A 19,575-nucleotide genomic window follows, 5' to 3' on the forward strand; every position below is an offset into this window, starting at 1 on the left:
AAAAAAATTTTTTAATGTTTGTTTATTTTTGAGAGAGAGACAGAGCGGGAGTGGGAGAGGGGCAGACACAGAATCCAAAACGGGCTGCAGGCTCTGAGCTGTCAGCATGGAGCCTGATACGGGGCTCAAACTCATGAGCCGTGAGATCATGACCTGAGCCAAAGTTGGACGCTTAACTGACTGAGCTACCCAGGCACACCTAAAAAAAATTTTTAATGATGTTTTGCTGCAGGAATCACCAAACAGTAAAAACGCCAGGTTTATTACTGTAGACTGTGTGCACTCCATTCCTGTTACTATAGAAACACACATAGACTGGATTTATTGTAAACCTTGAGAAATGTTCCTTGCAGTACTTCACATAAAAAAAACATCTGGGGGTGCCTGGTGGCTTAGTCGGTTAAGCGTCAGACTTCAGTTCAGGTCTTGATCTCATCGTTCGTGGGCTCAAGCCCCACATAGGGCTCTGTGCTGACAGCCCAGAGCCTGGAGCCTGCTTCAGATTCTGTGTCTCCCTCTCTCTGTGCCCCTCCCTGCTCTCTCTCTTTCTCTCTCTCTCTCAAAAATTAATAAACATTACGGGGCACCTGGGTGGCTTGGTCGGTTAAGCGTCCGACTTCGGCTCAGGTCATGATCTCACGGTCCGTGAGTTCGAGCCCCGCGTCGGGCTCTGTGCTGACAGCTCAGAGCCTGGAGCCTGTTTCAGATTCTGTGTCTCCCTCTCTCTCTGCTCCTCCCCTGTTCATGCTCTGTCTCTCTCTGTCTCAAAAATAAATAAACGTTAAAAAAAAAAATTAACATTAAAAAAAAAAATCTGGACCCCTTGTTTACCTGGGTAAAGGAAGACCATTCTCTTCCTCTGTGTTGTGGAAGTCATGTTTGTTATATACCACTATATTTCTTTAGCTGTAAAATTTCTAATGTTGATACATCAACATTAGATCTGTATCAAGTATGCTCTGTATTTTGGTATGATTGATAATTACTGGAATAGCTTTGGAAAATAAAGGTTGATGTTCATGCCAATTCAATTAACTGTGACTATGAAAATTATATTTTAAGAGCTTCTATATTCTGAGTTTCAGATCTACAATTTTAAAAACACTAGGGTTTTAAGTAGTATGCTTATTAGGGGTTTTTTGATATATTTTGGTCTTTTGTTGGGTTAATAGATTCTGGAAATTCATTTGACTTCATACCAGTCCCTTGGGGCCTTAATAAGTCTTGCTGGGAAGTTTAGCCCACAACTAAGGATAATCAGTAGTGTCTAGGTAAGCATTTATTAGTCAAATTTTGACGAGGATATTGCCTGAGGAGACTATAACTGCATTTATATTCTCTTGCATTCTGCATGGAAAGATCCTCAACAACTGTTTAAGGCATTTCATTTATATGTAATAACTCCCTTAAGTTTACACAGTTCAGTTTAAAAGACTCATTAAGCCCCTCCTCTGAGCCTTCACTTTGGGCTCTAGGAGCATATGGATGAATAAAATTACTTCCTACTCTTAAGAAGATCACATAAACAGGTTGTTTCAAGATTAATTCTTAAGAGGTATGCATGGTGTATCTTAGGAACATGGAGGAAAGTTACTCAGACCAGCCTAGAGCTTAAGTGACTACTTCTTGGAAATGACTTTCTGAGCTCAGAAGATGGGTTAAAAGTCAAGCAAAAAAAGTATAAAAGGACATATTAGGCATCAAAGATAACATTGGTAAAGGCACAGTGGTATGAAATTGTAGTGTATACATTCATTTTCAGTAGTTTAACATTACTAGCATACAAAAGTGACTGGAGGTTGAAGACCTCAGTAGAGACCTTGCTTGGAGGGGTTTGAGTGCTCTGTTGGCCAAGGTTTTGGACTTTTTCTAGGAATCATTGAAGGATTTTAATCAGGAAAGTGAAAATTAAGTGATCTAGGAATGTATTTAAAGGTAGTTGTATCTGAAAACAGATATAGGCAATTTATATGACATCTTAGATCCACTTTTGATTCCAGAAAACTTGAATTAGGATATTGACATGAGCAATTTTGACCTATAATAAACTAGTGTTGACATTTGAACAATATGGCTTTGACCTGTATGGCTACATTTATATGTGGATTTTTCTCAATAAATACAGTACAGTACAGTATATTTTCTCTTATGATTTTCTTAATATGATCTTTAGTTTATTGTAAAAATATACTATATAAGCACAACATGTAATTCTATAAAGAGGATCCAGCAGGGGGCCTGGGTGGCCTGGTTGGTTGAGTGCCTGACTTTGGCTCCTGTCATGAACTCACCGTTTGTGACTTCAAGCCCCACATCAGGCTTGCTGCTATCAGCAATGAACTGCTTCAGATTCTCTGTCCCCCTCACTCTCTATCCCTCCCCTGCTTGCACGTGCTTGCTCTCTCTCCAAACACAAACATTAAAAAAAAAAAAAAGGTAGAATCCAGCAGTATGTATGGTTTAGTAGAGGGAATTGTCCCTTTTAAGAATTTGTTATGATGACTTAAACTATACATTTAACACATTGTGACAGATCACATAAATCTTTGACCTTTACATTTAACACATCATGAATACTTAATTGATATTCATAGCCTCAACCTGTTCATGGCACACTTTTTTTTTAACCTCATATCTAAGATTTGACTTGAGTCTATAAACTTTATATTATTATTCTCCTCTTGAATAAGTTGGTAAATATAAGAGCCCTAAAGGTTTAGTTGATAATTTTCAACTTTTTTCCCCTTTAATACTGTCTGTGGACAGCTTCAACAAAATTAGAATGGTATTCATTGACTGACTTATTTTATCTTAAAACAACAACAACAGCAGCAGTAACAACAACAGAGGGACACCTGGGTGGGTCATTCGGTTAACTGTCTGACTCTTGGTTTCATCTTAGGTCATGATCTCACAGTCTGTAGGATCTAACCTTGCAAGTCAGGCTCTGTGCTGATAGCATAAAGCCTGCTTGGGATTCTCTCTCTGTCCCTCCCCCATTCATGCTGTCTCTTGCTCTCTCAAAATAAATAAACATTAAAACCAGAAACATTGGTCAGAGGCAGAATTTATCATAAATTATTTGCCTGTGGTGGTTTCATTTATTTGGAAGTACATATTAGAATGGGTGGAGGACTAGTACCATTATTTAGTCTCCCACCAAACTGTTAACTCTGGGGAGTGGGATCAGGGAAGTGTGAAGTGTAAAATGTGAGTGTTTTTGTCATTGTTGTTGCTATATTCTTGATACACTTAGGGATTTTGAGAAATTAGTTTACTTTTTAAGAGCCAGTGCTGTGGAATAGAGAGCCTTGGATTTATAGGATGTCTGTGAGCAAGTTACTTAATCATGCTGGCCTTTCTGTTTCATTTGTAAAATAGGGGTCGTATTTCCTCAAAGAGGTGTTATTAGGAGTAAAATAATGAATGTGAAGCAGGATAGTTTGACACATAGTAAGCCCTCAAATATTAGCCATTATTATTTTAGTAGTACAAAAAAATTAAAACATACCATCTTTATCAGGGGATTTATTAAGGACAAACAAGTGAGAATTTTTGGTAGCCTCTACTGAGTGGTGTTAACTATGATGGGTGAAAACTGCCTAACTTCCAAATCCTGCCTGTCTTTCATGGCCTAAATACCTCCTTGCTTAGTGAATGAACATTGTTCTTTCTCAAATATCGTTTGTAATTGTGATGGTAACACAATTTAATTCTTAGTCACCCTCTGATTCACATTGTTCACGTTATTTACTATTTTATGACTCTTGCCCATAACATCTCGTTTAGTTTACTGAAGAGATTGTAAATGCCTTTAGGTCAGAGATCAGGTTTTTCACAAGTTCTGTGTGCCCAGCATCACACCAACTGATAATGGTAGCCAGTAAGTATTGGGCTTTAACTATACTCCAGGCACTGTCCAAAGTACTGCTTACAGATTAACTGTTAATTCTTACAACAATTCTGAACAAAGTAGGAATTGTAAATATCCAGTTTATGGATAAGGAAACTGAGATTTAGGGAGATTAAGCTGCCAAAGTCACATAGTTAACAAGCCTTGGATTGGGGTTTTGAACCTAACAGTTTGATTCTGAGCCTGTATTTTCAACCACATGCTCACTAGAGAGCCATCTAATTCTTTCAGGTCTTGACTATTTAGATCAATTGGTGTGTCTGCTGTTTGAAGGCTGACTGCCAGACTTCAGTACATACAAAAGTCAGTAGAGGAATTTATAGTCCTAAAATATCTTTCTTTTAGAGATGATCAAAACTGCTTTCTTGATGAAAAAGTATGGTTCTATTCACGCTTCTGCTTTCTAGAAAAGATAACAGTGTGGAACATTTGGCTTAGTTGGTGTCAAATTTAATTTGTTTTGTCTTGTTTTATTTTTAAGTAATCTCTCTGCCCAATGTGGGGCTTGAACTCAGAACCATCAGATCAAGAGTCACATGCTTTTTACCAACTGAGCCAGCCAGCTGCCCTGGTGCCAAGTTTTAATGCGGGCTTTTACCACCTTAAGAAGCTGTATAACTTTTTCTTTTAAAAACTTCTTCCAGGGGCACCTGGGTGGTTCAGTCAGTTAAGCTTCTGACTTCAGCTCAGGTCATGATCTTGCGGTCTGTGAGTTTGAGCCCCGCATCGGGCTCTGTGCTGACAGCTCAGAGCCTGGAGCCTGCTTCAGATTCTGTGTGTCCCTCTCTCTGCCTTTCCCCTGCTTACATCTCTCTCTCTCTCTCTCTCTCTCTCTCTCTCTCTCTCTCTCTTTCAAAAGTAAATATAAAAAACAAAAAAACTTAAAAAAAAAACTTCTTCCAAACCCTAGCCAAATTATTTTAATTTTTTTTTTTTTTGCAAACTTTTAGGAAAGTTAAAAGAATATTATAGTCAACACCTAGATTAGCCAATTGTTAACATTTTGCCTCCTTTTGTATGTACTTTTTTAATAACAGGACATTTGAAAGTTGTGATCCCATGGCACTTTAAATATTTCACAGCTGAAATATTTAGTGTCTCTTCTAAGAATAAAGACATTCTCTTATATAAACCAAACACTTATCATACCATTGAAAATTAATAATTCCATTAAGAAAAAATTTTTAAATTTATTATTTATTTTGAGAGAGAAAGGCAGAGAGGGAGACAGAATCCCAAGCAGGCTTTGCACCATCATCGCCGAATAGCTCCATTTTTTAATGGCCAGTCCATATAAAATTCTAAGTTTTCTCCAAAATACATTTGTTAACTGTGTATTTAAACACATGATTTCATCAAAATTCATGCATTACATTGGGTTTTTAAATCTTGTCTTTTAAAATGTAGAAGAATCTTTCCATCTTTTGTTTGTTTATAACATTAGCTTTTTAAAACCTTTTTTTAAATGTCTATTTATTTTTGAGAGAGAGACAGAGTAGGAGCAGGGGAGGGGCAGAGAGAGAGGGAGATACAGAATCCAAAGCAGGCTCCAGGCTCTGAGCTGTCAGCACAGAGCCCGATGCGGGGCTCAAACAGCACAGAGCCTGATGCGGGAATTGAACTGGTGAACCACAAGCATGACCTGAGTGAAGCAAAGTTGGATGCTTAACTGACTGAGCCATCCAGGTGCCCCTAGCTTTTTAAAACATTAAAAAAATATATTTACTTATTTATTTTGAGAGAGAGAGAGAAAAACATGAGTGGGGGAGGGGCAGAAATAGAGGGAAAGAGAGAATCCCAAGCAGACTCCTCGGAGCCCAAGTAGGGGCTCAGTCTCCAGAATAGTGACACCATGACATGAACCAAAATCAAGAGTCAGTCATTTAACCAGCTGAGCCACCCAGGTACCCCTATAACATTAGCTTTTTTGAAGAGCCCAGGCCAGTTGTCTAAGTGAATGTTCCACATTTTATATGTGTCTGATTGTTTCCTCATTGTGAGATTCAGTTTAAGCACTGGGAATAATACTTAGGAGATGATAATACCAGTGAATCACATCATGAGGCACATAATGCCAGGTTGTCCTGCTTTTGATGATGCCATGTTTAATAACTTGTTTAAAATGATGCCTGCCAGATCTCTCTATTGTATGTATTTCTGTTTGCAATTAGTAAGTAATCTGTGGAGTAAGAAATATTTAAACTATGATTCACTTGTTTCATTTTTGCTCAGAAACCCTTAGTGGGCCTGTTTGCATTTCCTAAAATGTAAGAATAAAAGATGTTTGAGGCCTCTGGATGGCTCAGTTTATTAAGAGTCTGACTCTTGATTTCGGCTCAGGTCATGATCTCATGGTTTGTGTGTTTAAGCCCTGGTGATAGTGTGGAGCCTGCTTGGGATTCTCTCTCTCCCTCTCTCTGCCCCTCCCCTACTTTCTCTCTCTTTCTTTCTCTCTCTCTCTCTCTCTCTCTTTCTCTCTCTCTCAAAATAAACTTAAAAGAATAAAGGATGTTCTTTGTTAGAGAAGTGTTTTGCAAATATTTTCTCCCTGCCTATAATGCACCTTTTGGGGGTTTTTTGTCTCTAATTTTTTTTTAAGTTTATTTATTTATTTTGAGAGAGAGAGAGAGAGAGAGAGAGAGCAGCCATGCACAAGCAGGAGAGGTGCAGAGAGGGAGGGAGAGAGAGAATCCAAAGCAGACTAAAAGCCTGGCACGGGGCTTGATTTCACCAAGCATGAGATCATGACCTGAGCTGAGATCAAGAATCGGATGCTTAACCTATTGAGCCAGCCAGGTGCTCCTGTAATTTTTTTTTTTTTTAAGTTTAGCATAGTTGACATAAAATACTAGTTTTAGGTGTACAACACAATGATTCAACAATTATATACATTACCAAATGCTCTCCAAAATAAGTGTAGTTACCATTTGTCAGCATACAAATATATTACAATATTATTGACTATATTCTCTATGTTATACTTTTCATCACCATGACTTAACTGGAAGTTTGTACCTCTTAATCCTCTCCACCTATTTCACCTATACTGCCATCCACTTCCTCTCTGGGAACCAGCAGTTTGTCAAGTTATGAGCATTTTCCAGGTTTTGTTTTGTTTTTGTTTATTTGCTCATTTGTTGTATTTTCAGGTACCACATATAAGTGGAATTGTATAGTATTTGTCTTTTACTTATTTCACTTAGCATAATACCCTCTATATCAAAATGACAAGATTTTATTATTTTTTGTGGCTAATATTCCACTATGTGTGTATATCACATCTTTATTCATGTATAAGTGGACAGTTAGGTTGCTTCCATAGTCTGGTCATTGTAAATAATGCTGCAGTAAACATAGTGATGCTTATATCTTTTCAAATTAGTATTTTTATTTTCTTTGGCCCAGAGTCATGTTACTGGATTGTGTGGTATTTCTATTTTTAATTTTTTGAACCTCCATACTCTTTTCCATAGTGGTTGCACCAATTTTACATTCCCACCAACAGTGAACAAGAGTTGCCTTTTCTCCACATTCTGCCTAACACTTGTTATTTCTTGTCTTTTGTATACTAGCCATTCTGACTGATGTGAGGTGGTATCTCATTGTGGTTTTGATTTGTAATCCCTGGTGATTAGAGTGATGTTGAACATCTTTTCGTGTGTCTGTTGGCCATATGTATATCTTCTTTGGAAAAATATCTATTCAGGACCTTCACCCATTTTATTTATTCTTTTAAATGTTTATTTAATTTTGAGAGAGAGCACAAGCGGGAGAGGAGCAGAGAGAGATAGGATAGAGGATCCAAAGCAATCTCTTTGCTGATAGCAGAGAGCCCAGTGCGGCGGGACTTGAACTCACCAACCTTGACATCATGACCTGAGCTGAAGTCGGATGCTTAACCAACTGAGCCACCTAGGTGCCCCAGGATCTCCACTCATTTTAATCAGATTGTTTTTTTGGGCATAGAGTTGTAAGGTTTTTTTTAATTAATTAATTAAAAAAATTGTTTTTAATGTTTATTTTTGAGAGAGACAGAGAGCATGAGCGGGGGAGGGGCAGAGAGAGAGGGAGACACAGAATCCAAAGCAGGCTCCAGGCTCTGAGCTGTCAGCACAGAGCCCGATGAGGGGCTCAGACCCACGAACTGCAAGATCACTACCTGAGCCGAAGTCGGACACTCAACCAACTGAGCCACCCAAGCACCCCAATGGAATGGTTTTCTTAAATTCCCTTTCTGCTACTTCATTATTAGTATGTAGAAATGCAACAGATTTCTGTTTGTTGACTTTGTATTCTGCAACTTTACTGAATTCATTTATTATAATATTTTTTTGGTGGAATATTTAGGGTTTTCTATATCTAGTATTAGGTCATCAGCAAATAATGACAGTTTTACTTCTTCCTTATCAATTTACATGTCTTTTATTTCTTTTTCTTGTCTTAATTGCTGTGGCTAGGACTTACAATACTACACTAAATAAAAGTGGCAAGAGTATACATCCTTGTCTCTTTTCTGCTTTTATTTTATTTTATTATTTTTTAATAATTTTTTAAAGTCTATTAATTTTGAGAGAGAGAGAACACAAGTTTGAGAGGGGGAGAGAAAGAATCCAAACCAAGCTCTGCATTATCGGCACAGACTCCGGTGTGGGGCTTGGACTCAACAGAGGTCATGACCTGAGCCAAAATCAAGAATCAGGCACTTAACCGACTGAGCCACCAAGGTGCCCCTTTTCCCTGATCTTAAAGGAAAAACTTTCAGCTTTTTGCCATTTAGTGTATTGTTAGCTGTGGGTTTTTGAGGTGTGACCTTCAGTATGTTGTGGTATGTTCTTTGATACCCATTTTATTGAGAGTTTTTATCATGAATGAATGTCAAATTCTTTTCTGCATCTATTGAGATGTTCATAGGATTTTTATCCTTCCATTTTGTTAATGTATACCAGGTTGACTGATTTGTAGATATTGAACATCCTTGCATCTCTGGAACAAATCTCACTTGATTGTGGTGAATGATCTCCTTTTGTTGAATTTGATTTGCTAATCTTTTGTCGAGGATTTTTGGATCTGTATTCATCAGGTATATTGTTCTGTCATTTTCTTCTTTTTCTTTTGTAGTGTCTTTGTCTAGTTTGGCATAGGATAATACTGCCCTTGTAGAATGAATTTGTAAGTATTCCTTCCTCTTCTATTTTTTGGAATAGTTTGAGAAGAATAGGTATTAATTCTGCTTTAAATATTTGGTAGAATTCACCTGTGAAGTGATCTGGTTGTTGACTTTTGTTTGTTGGGAGTTTTTAGATTATGGGTTGAATTTCATTACATTGGTCTATTCAGATTTTCTTTTTTCTAATTCAGTCTTGGAAGAGTCTATGTTCCTAGGAATTTATCCATTTCTTCTAAGATATCTGATTTGTTGCTGCATAGTTTTTCTAGTAGTCTATCCTAATGCTTTGTGTTTCTGTGGTGTTGGTTGTTAACTTCTCGTCTTTCATTTCTTTTTTACTAAAAAAATTTTTTTAAGTGTTTATTTTTGAGAGAGCCAGAAAGTATGTGGGCGGGGGAGGAGCAGAGAGAGAGAGAGAGAGGGAGGGAACACAGAATCAGAAGCAGGCTCCAAGCTTTGAGCTGTCAGCACAGAGCCTGACATGGGACTCGAACTCACAAACCATGAGATCATGACCCGAGCCGATGTCAGACACTTAACCGACTGGGCCAGCCAAGTGCGCCTCCTCTTTCATTTCTGATTTTATTTATTTGAGTTCTCTCTCTCCTTATTGTCTGGCTAAAGGTTTATCAATTTAGTTTATCTTTTCACAGAACCAGCTCTTAGTTTCATTGGTCTTTCCTACTGTTTTTTTAGTTTCTATTTCATTTATTTCTGCTCTGACCTTTATTGTTTCTTTTTTCTACTAGCTTTGGCTATTTTTTTCTTTTTCTAGTTCCTTTAGAATTAAAGTTAGGTTATCTGTTGAGATTTTTGTTTCTTGTGGTAGGCCTGTCTTGCTATAAATTTGCCTCTTTTGAACCATTGTGTTTCTATTTTAATGTCTCCAGGTATTTTTAAAATTTCTTTCTTGACCCTTTGCTTGTTTAGTAGCATGTTGTTTAGCTTCCATGTGTTTGTGTTTTTTGCAGGTGTTTTCTTGTAATTGATTTCTAGTTCTATACTGTTGTGGTCAGAAAAGATGCTGGATATAATTTCAGTCTTCTTAAATGTATTGAGACTGCTTTGTGGCCTAACGTGATCTGTCGTGGAGAATGTCCCATGTGCCCTTGAAAAGATGTTTATTTTGGCTTTTTTTTTGGCTGGAGTGTTCTATATATATCTGTTGAGTCCATCTGCTTTATCGTGTCATTCAAAGCTACTATTTCCATATTGATTTTGTCTGGATGATCTATCCATTGATGTAGGTGGGTGTTAAAATCTCCTATTATTATAATAATTTGTTGTTGTTATTTGAGAGAGAGAGCATGCAAGTGGGGGACAGAGGCAGAGGAATAAAGAGAGAGAGAGAGAGAGAGAGAGAGAGAGAGAGAGAGAGACTCTTAAGCAGGTTCCACACTCAATCCAGAGCCCAATGCAGGGCTTGATCCCATGACCTTGGTAACATGACCTGAGCCAAAATCAAAAGTTGGACACTCGGGGCGCCTGGGTGGCGCAGTCGGTTAAGCCTCCGACTTCAGCCAGGTCAAGATCTCGCGGTCCGTGAGTTCGAGCCCCGCGTCAGGCTCTGGGCTGATGGCTCGGAGCCTGGAGCCTGTTTCCGATTCTGTGTCTCCCTCTCTCTCTGCCCCTCCCCCGTTCATGCTCTGTCTCTCTCTGTCCCAAAAATAAATAAAAAATGTTGAGAAAAAAAAATTTAAAAAAAAAAAAAAAAAAGTTGGACACTCAACCAAATGAGCCACCCAGGTACCCCTAAAGCCCCCTACCATTATTGTGTTACTGTCAAACTTCTCTTTTATGTCTGTTAATTTTTGCTTCATATATTTCCATCCTTTTATGTTTGGTATATCAAATATTTACAATTGTTACATCCTCGAGTTGTTGTATCACAATGCCTTTGTCATTATGTAATGCCCTTCTTTGTCTCTTGTTATAGTCTTTTAAGGTCTATTTTGTCTGATAGAAGTATTACTGCAGTTTTTTTTTTCTTCCATTGGTATGGAATATCTTTTTCCACTGCACTTTCAGTCTGTATGTGTCTGTGGGTCTTAAGTGAGTCTCTTGTAGACAGCATATAGATAGGTCTTGTTTTTTATCCATTCAGTCGCCTTATGTCTTTTGGGACATTTAGTCCATTTACATTTAAAGTAATTAGTGATAGGTCTGTACTTATTGCCAGTTAATTGTTTTTTGGTTGTTCTTGTTCTCTGTCACTTTCTTCTCTGGTGCTTTTTCCCTTGTGATTTGATGACTTTCTTTAGTGTTATGCTTGGATTTCTCTATTTTTTGTGCATCTATTATAGGTTTTTGGTTTGTGGTTACCGTGAGTTTCATAAATAACATCCTATGTGTATGGTTGTTTAAGTTCAAACATATTCTAAGAACACTACATTTTTACTTCCTCTCTCCCATGTTGTATGTATATGACATCATATTTTATATCTTTTTATTTTGTGTATCCTTTAATTTTTGTAGATATAGTTGATTTTACTACTTTTGTCTTTTAAATTTTTTTTTTTTTTTTTTAATTTTTTTTTTTTTCAACGTTTATTTTATTTTTTGGGACAGAGAGAGACAGAGCATGAACGGGGGAGGGACAGAGAGAGAGGGAGACACAGAATCGGAAACAGGCTCCAGGCTCTGAGCCATCAGCCCAGAGCCTGACGCGGGGCTCGAACTCACGGACCGTGAGATCGTGACCTGGCTGAAGTCGGACGCTTAACCGACTGCGCCACCCAGGCGCCCCTACTTTTGTCTTTTAATCTGCATACTAGCTTTATAAGATTGACTACCTTTACTTATGTTTGCTATTACCAGTGAAATTGTTTCCTTTTATAATTTTCTTCTTGTTATACCTTTTTTCCTGCTTAAAGAAGTCCCTTTAACATTTCTTTTTTCCCTTTTTAACATTTCTTGTAAGGCCAGTTTAGTGGTGATAAACTCCTTTAACTTTTGTTTGTTGGTGAAACTCTTTATCTCTTCTTCCATTCTGACTGATAACTTTGCTATATGGACTATTTTTGGATGTAGGTTTTTGTTTTTTTTTTTCCCCTTTCAGCACTTTGAATATATCATGCCACTCCCTTCTGACCTGCAAAGTTTCTGTTGAAAAATCAGTTGATAGTGTTATGAGGTCTCCTTGTACATAACTATTTGCTTTTCTCTTGCTGCTTTTAAGATTCTCTTTCTATTTTTAATTTTTGATATTTTAATAATGTATCTTGGTGTGTATCTCTTGGATCCATCTTATTGGGGCTTTCTTTGCTTCTTGGACCTGGATGTCTATTTCCTTCCTCAGGTTAGGGAAGTTTTCAGTTATTATTTTTTCAAATAAGTTTTCTACCCTTTCTCTCTCCTTCTTCTGGGACCCCTATAATGTGAATGTTAGTATGTTTGATGTTGTTCTATTGGTGCCTTAACCTATCCTCATTTTTTAAAAGTTTATTTATTCACTTAAGTAATCTCTGTACCCAACATGGGGCTCAAACTCACAACCTCAAGATCAAGAGTTGCATGCTCTTCCAACTGAGGTGGTCAGGTGCCCCAACCTATTCTCATTTTTAAAAAATTTTGCTGTTCAGTTTGGGTGCTTTCCATTACCCTGTATTCCAGAGATCTCTGATCTGTTCTTTTGCTTCCTCTAATCTGCTCTTGATTCTCTCTAGCATATTTCATTTCAGTTATTGTATTCTTCAGATCCGATTGGCTCTTTTTATATTTTCTGTCTCTTTGTTGAAGTTCTCACTGAATTCATCCACTTTCCTTTCAAGCCTGGTTAGCATCTTTATGACCATTACTTTGAACTCTTTATCAGATAGATTGCTCATCTGTATTTTGTTTAGTTCTTTTTTGGAGGTTTTGTCTTAATTCTTCCACTTGGAACATATTCCTCTGTTTTCTCATTTTGTCTGACTTTCTTTGTTCCTGTGTATTATGTAGGTCAGCTATGTTTCCTGGTCTTAAAAAGTAGTTATCTTATGCAGAAGGCATCCTGTAGTGTAGTCCTCCTTGTCACCAGAACCACATTATCTTCTGGCTCCTTCTGTCCTCCTGTTGTGACTGGGCCCTCATTGCGGTGAGTGTGCTGCTGGTGGGTGGGCTGGCCATTACCCCAGGTATCGGCAATAACCAGTCACAACTACTGCAAGTGCACTGGTGGGCAGTGCTTGACCCTATGCAGGGCTGTCCCCAGGCCTTTTGGCTGCAGTGCAGTCAGTTCCAGCACAGCTGAAGCTACAGTTCAGCTGTAGCTCCTGAGGGCATGCTGGCGGGTTGGACTGGCCCCCTGAAAAGCTGGCTGAGCAGCTTGACCACAACTGTTGTGGGCATGCTGAGGGCAGAGCTGGCTCACCCCTTTCCCTGGGACAGAGGTCACATTGAAGGAGTGTTGGTCCTGGACCATGGCTGCCTGAAGGTTGTGGTGGGGTGGTAGTCATTTTGAGGGGATATCGCTCCTGATCAAGGCTACCTGCTGGGTGTGGTGGGGTAGGAGCTGCTTTGGAGGGGCCCTAGTTGGGATGGGTGGGTTGGATGGGGCAGGTCCACAGGGGAACTCCAGGGTGGGCAAGTGGTGCTAGCGGGGTAGATGGAGAGTGTCAGAACTGGCTCCTGCAAGTGACCAGCCAACTAGGCTGAAAGGAGGGCAAGAAAAATGACTCACCAGCACTTCTATTCCTGGAGAAAGCTGTTACAGATCCCTGCCCTTCTGGCATATGTCTTAAATCTCAATAAATCCCCTTCACTATAACTTAGGCATTTTCAAACTGCTGCCTCTATACTGGGTCTCAGACCAAGTGCTATGGAGTGCTGGCCCTTTAAGAGCAAAGTCTTGGTTTTCTGTAGCCCTCTGGATCTCCCAGAGTTAAACTCTGGATTTTCAATGCCAGACATTATGGGGAATTCATCTTCCTGGTTGCAGGAGGACCCCAGGACCAGGAGTCCCCATTGTGGGGCTTGACCCCCTCCTCAGGGAGGACCTCTGTGCCTGTGATATTCCTCCCACTTGGAGCTCACTGCACCAGGGGTCTGGTTCTTGATCACATGTCTGCCCCTCCTACCCTTCTCATCGTGGCCTTCTCTTTGTGTCTTTAGTTGTGGGCTGATCTGTTAGTCTTCAGGAAGTTTTCAGAGTGAGTGGCATGACATGTAGTTGTTGTCGTGGTGTGTCTGTGGAGAAGGGGAGCTCAGGATCCTCCTACTCTGTCATCTTCCCCCATTCTCATGGCTACCATTTTTAATTCCCTTTTTCTTTTCTTAACAGTGTCCTTTGAAAAGCAGAAGTTTTAAATTTTGAAGTCCATTTTGTCAATCTTTTCCTTTCATAGTTCATGGTATTTCTTTAGAAAAATCTTTGCCTAACCCAGTGGTATATTTTGTCTCCTGTTTTACTCTAGAAGTCTTATGGTTTTGACTTTAGTATTAGGTTTATGAACTAATTTTAGTTATTTTTTTTGTATAATATAAAGTAAGGGTTGAGGTTCACTTTTTCTATATTGATATCCAGTCAGTTGTTCCAGCCCCGTTTGTTGAAAATGATGTCCTTTCCCCTTGAATAGCCTTGGCACCTTTGTGGAAGATCAGTTGATCATGTAACTATGGATATCAATATTTTAAATATTTGTTTATTATTTTTCATAATGAGCATAACGCATTTTTACCAAACAAGGAATTAGTGGGTGGGTAAAGTTATGCTGTAGGTTGATATCCCCAGAAATCTGGCCAGTAAATGGAGATATACTAATTATAAGCCCTTAAAGGACAGGGACTGTTTCTTTCTTTTTTTTTAAAAAAAATTTTTTTTCAACGTTTTTAAATTTATTTTTGGGACAGAGAGAGACAGAGCATGAACGGGGGAGGGGCAGAGAGAGAGGGAGACACAGAATCGGAAACAGGCTCCAGGCTCCGAGCCATCAGCCCAGAGCCTGACGTGGGGCTCGAACTCACGGACCGCGAGATCGTGACCTGGCTGAAGTCGGACGCTTAACCGACTGCGCCACCCAGGCGCCCCTTTTTTCTTTTTTTTTTTTTTTTTTTAAAAGGGACTGTTTCTTTCATTTATTAATTGAAGAATATTGAATAAGACATACATGGTCTCTGCCCATCTCTGTCTTCATAGAGCATGCAGTCAAGTAAGGGAGACAGACAGTAAGAATGTATAAACACATGTTTGTATAACATATATTAAGTCACTATAAAGGAGAAAAAGCAGGCTTAGTCGGTAGAATGAGCATGGGACCTTGGAAGGCCTCTCAGAAAGATTATGTATGTTCAGGTAGCTGGAGTAGCACATGCGAAATTCCTGATTAACAAAGATTAAGTTGGCATATTTGAGAAACTGAAAAGAAGCCCATGTGTCTCTGCAAGCAGAAAGTGTTGGTACGTGACTTTGGAAATGTAAACTGAGGTCTGACCTTGCAGGGGCTTGCTGACCAAGATAAGTAGTCTGGATTTTATTTGAGTGCATTGGGAAGGCACTGAAAGTTTGTTCTTTTGTTTTTGCTTAAGACTATGTATGTCTAGATCAATACATTAAATATAAGTAGCAGCTCAGAAACCTCCATTATGGTCTTGTCCAGTGTTTATAGCCTGCCACCCCACCCCCTGCCCACCTCCCATTAAGCAAGTACTATTCTGACAGATGTCTCCATTATTGTTAGTTTTAACTTTATTCTGTTTTTGAACTTTATATAAATGAAATCACACTATGAACTATATAAATGGAATCATTGTGTCTGGCTTCTGTCACTCAAAATGACATTGTTGAGAGTCATCCATGTTGTTGAGTGTAGCAATAATTTACTTTTCTTGCTGTATTTTGAGGGATAGTTAAGTGACTGAGTTAGTTTTTAAAAGGTGACTGGCTGTTGTATGGGAGGATAGATTACACCCAGGCAGGAGAAAAAACATGGAGACTGGGAAGGTAACTATGGAATAGACAAAGTGAGGAGCTTGGACTAGCATGAAGAAGAAAAGATATGGAATGAAATAGACAAATATGAAATGTATACTTTGGAGATAAAACTCAGGGAGTTTAGTGATACATTGGGTAAGAGTAAGAATGAGGGTAAGGGATGTATCATAGTCCCAGGTTTCTGGCTTGGCAACTGATAGATGGAGTTTCACTTTTTTTTTTCCTCATAGGAAGGACTGGAGGAAGGACACATTCAAGTAGAGTAAAAACTGAGTTTATTATTAGGTCTTTTAAGCTGCTTGTGATATATGAGGGAAGCTGTCAGACATCCATTTGGATTGTGGCTATGGAGCATATTGGAAAAAAGTGCAAAGTAGGGATAGTTTACAGATTATGGGGCAGCTGCCATGTAAAGAGTACCATATTAAGAAGGTTTGAATATCACCATTTTATTCAACTTCTGTTAGCTGTGTGTGTGATTAAGGGCAAACCACTTGATCTTTTTGAGGGCCATTTCTTTACATCTCTAAAATGGGAATAATACTTGGCTTCATAGAGTTAAATAAAGTGTAATATGTGAGCAAGACCACATTTTATAGTTATTTGGACCAGTGGATGCTTAGAAAAGTTTATTCACGTGTATACAATTTGAGTTGGTAGGAAAGTCAGATTATGGAAAACCTTGAAAGGCATGGAAGAAACTTGGTATAATATGGAACCTTAGAGTTCTTAGTACGGGAATAGATTTATCTAAGTTTGATTTAAGGACGCATCTTCTAAATGCTATTCAGGAAGAAGTTAAAGATGAGAAATATCTAGAAAATCAGTTGTCATAGTTGAGGATTAAGGTGCTGAGGGCCTGGCCTGACATGGATGTAGAGATCAAAGAACAAATCAGAGATTTCAGTGGAAGAAACTACAGGATTTGTTCAATGCCTCATTTTATGGCTTAACAGCGGGGGGAAGAATCAGTGACTAAGACCATGTGACTAAGGCTTTGAGCTTGGGAAACCAGAAAAATAGTGGAAGCAATGACAAATCTGGGGTAGTCTAAAAGGAAAACTGAGTTAGGGAAAGGACAGTTCATTCAGTTTTGAATGTATGACTCTTATAGTGTGGTTGTCTTTGGGTAGGTGGATATTCTCTGGCAGTTAGATATTGTGGTAAAGACTGTAGAATTAGAAGTCAAGAGATTAATTCTTTTTTGAGTTTAATCACTAATGAGCTTTGTGGTCTTGGAAATTTTAGCATCTCAAATATTAAATGTAGTTGTCTAAAAAATGAAGCTAATACCCGCCCTGTCAGCCTTACAGGATTGCTTTGAGGATCAAATAAGAATGCTTATGAAAATACTCTGTAATTGTAAACTCCTATATAATTATAAGGTGCTAATGTTATTTCTTAGTTCAAATTAAAATGAAATACTTGGTTCAGGGCTAGAGAAGAAAAGGAGAAGATACAAAACTTCTTAAAAGTTTGTGTTTGGAACTAAATTGGAAACATCAGAAACCTTAGTCTCTGAATACATATGCCTGAAAACCTCTGTAGACTATAATTTGGGAGACTAATCTGGAAGCTGATCTTGTATATGACAGTTATGAGAACCAAAAACACAGCTTGCATCTTGTCAAATGCCAGTATTTAACTTGACTTCAACTTGGAAGTTCAAAGAACTTTTGAATTCCACCTGTATGGTTGCCCCATGTATGTTTACAGAATTTTAGAACATACCATTCTTATGTCTGTGAGCTGTACATTTTGGCCAAGGTTCAATTTAGGGTAATGTTTCAGTTTTCTTCAGCTATTTGTAAAGAAGTGATTCCTAACATTTATCAGCATTATCAGTATGGTATGTTGGTTAGCATCAGCAACTCTGAAACCAGACTGTTTAGATTAAATCACAGCTCTGTCAATTAATGACTAGACTTGTGCACTTGAGCACATCATTTAACCTCTCTGTGCCTCTATTTCCCCATCTGTAATGGGAACTAACCTGAAGGTTTTGGGGAGGATTGAATGTAGTACTGTATGGAAAGCAATTAGAATGGTTCCTGGCACATAAGAAGTGCTATTTAAGTGTTAGTGGTGGTTATTATAGAACAGTTTGTTGTTATTTTGGCAGTGATCAAAGAATAAAGTACGTGAACAAGAGATTTTGATCCTCTCAGAACTTACAGCTGAGAGAAGTGGAAGGGTGTCGTGGTAAACATAATGGGCTGTAGAGTTATATTTACTTAGATTCATATAGTAATTCTGCCCCCTTTGCTTTATGGTTTCAGCAAACCACCTAATCCCTCTGAAGCTCAGTTTCTTTGCCTATGAACCAGGAGTCAATGTCTATCCAACAGAGTTGTTATCAGGATTAAATGAGATAATGTATAAAATGCTTGACCCAGAGTAGATGCTTAAAAAATGAGAGAGTTGTCTAACACCCCCGGTCCCCTGCCATACTGGTATAGAGCGGTATGGGCAGTTTGATTTCCTCTATGCTCTCTTTTTCTTTGCTTGCAATTATAGAACTTCTAAATTTCTTTCCATTTGTTAACAGAGTAAACAGCACCTGTTTAATTGGATATACCTTGAAAAGTGTATTGTCAGCTATCATTTCCCTCTTCCTTTGCTGTTTTGGGTTATGTGCTTTATTATTATGGCAAATCCTACTAGAATCAAGATGGTAGACATTATTAATTGGTGATAGAATTGACTGGACTATAGCCTCAAAATCCTTCTTCAGGGTAAGAAGCTAAAATCAGCTCATCAGACTCAATACAGTAGAGAAATCCTCTCTGCCTTAGAGCTTTCTAGAAGAAATGTTTATAGGATTATCAAACTAATATCTGAGCTGTCCATTAATCCTCTCTCAAGATATGGGCTTGTCAAACTTTATGACAAAACAGAGTGGTTGTAGAGCATTTCCTGACAGATGTGCTTATCTGTTTTACAACATTGTTACACAATATGAGCATCTTTAGGCACCTTCCAGACAGGGTGCAATAATCTTAAGAGCGACTACAATGCAAAGATTGTAATGCAGTGACCCAACTAAGTGCGCATTGGAATCAGCTGGAATGTGGACTTAAAACAGACATGCTGTAGGCCTCCCCCGAGATTTATTGAATCAGATTCATCAGTAAATAGACCTTGACATGTGCATTTTGTAAAACTACCCCAGATGATTCTATTTATGCCGCTGGTTAAAAACAACTCAAATACTGTCAAGAATGTTAGGGAATCAGCTATCCTCATATACTACTGGTATGAGGGTGAATTGATATATAGCACAGCCTATAGAACTGTTTTGCAGTATCTATCAAAATTTCAAACTTTCCAATAGGAATACATACGTGCACAAAGATCTAGTTTCAAGAAAGTTCCCTGTTGTATAATATCAAACAATTGTGACCAACTAAGTGATTGTCAGTACACAGATGGTTAAGTACATTGAGTTAAATACCACAAGGAAACTATGTAAAGAATAAGGTATACATGAAACATATACATGCCAAGGTAGAAAGATGTCTAGGATATATTGTTAAGTTGAATAAACAAGTTACAGAATAAACCCTATTTTTAAAATTTTATATC

The 19,575-nt window shown here is 38.3% G+C and overlaps 1 protein-coding gene across 7 annotated transcripts in view; it reads left to right on the plus strand.

Annotated features, from left to right (window-relative positions):
* NSD3 (nuclear receptor binding SET domain protein 3) overlaps nt 1–19,575 on the plus strand; it is a 119,081-nt gene that overhangs the window by 25,617 nt on the left and 73,889 nt on the right. The gene's annotated exons all lie outside the window — the stretch shown is intronic.

This window comes from Neofelis nebulosa, chromosome 3, assembly GCF_028018385.1.
Source record: "Neofelis nebulosa isolate mNeoNeb1 chromosome 3, mNeoNeb1.pri, whole genome shotgun sequence".
NCBI classification, from domain to species: Eukaryota; Metazoa; Chordata; class Mammalia; order Carnivora; family Felidae; genus Neofelis; species Neofelis nebulosa.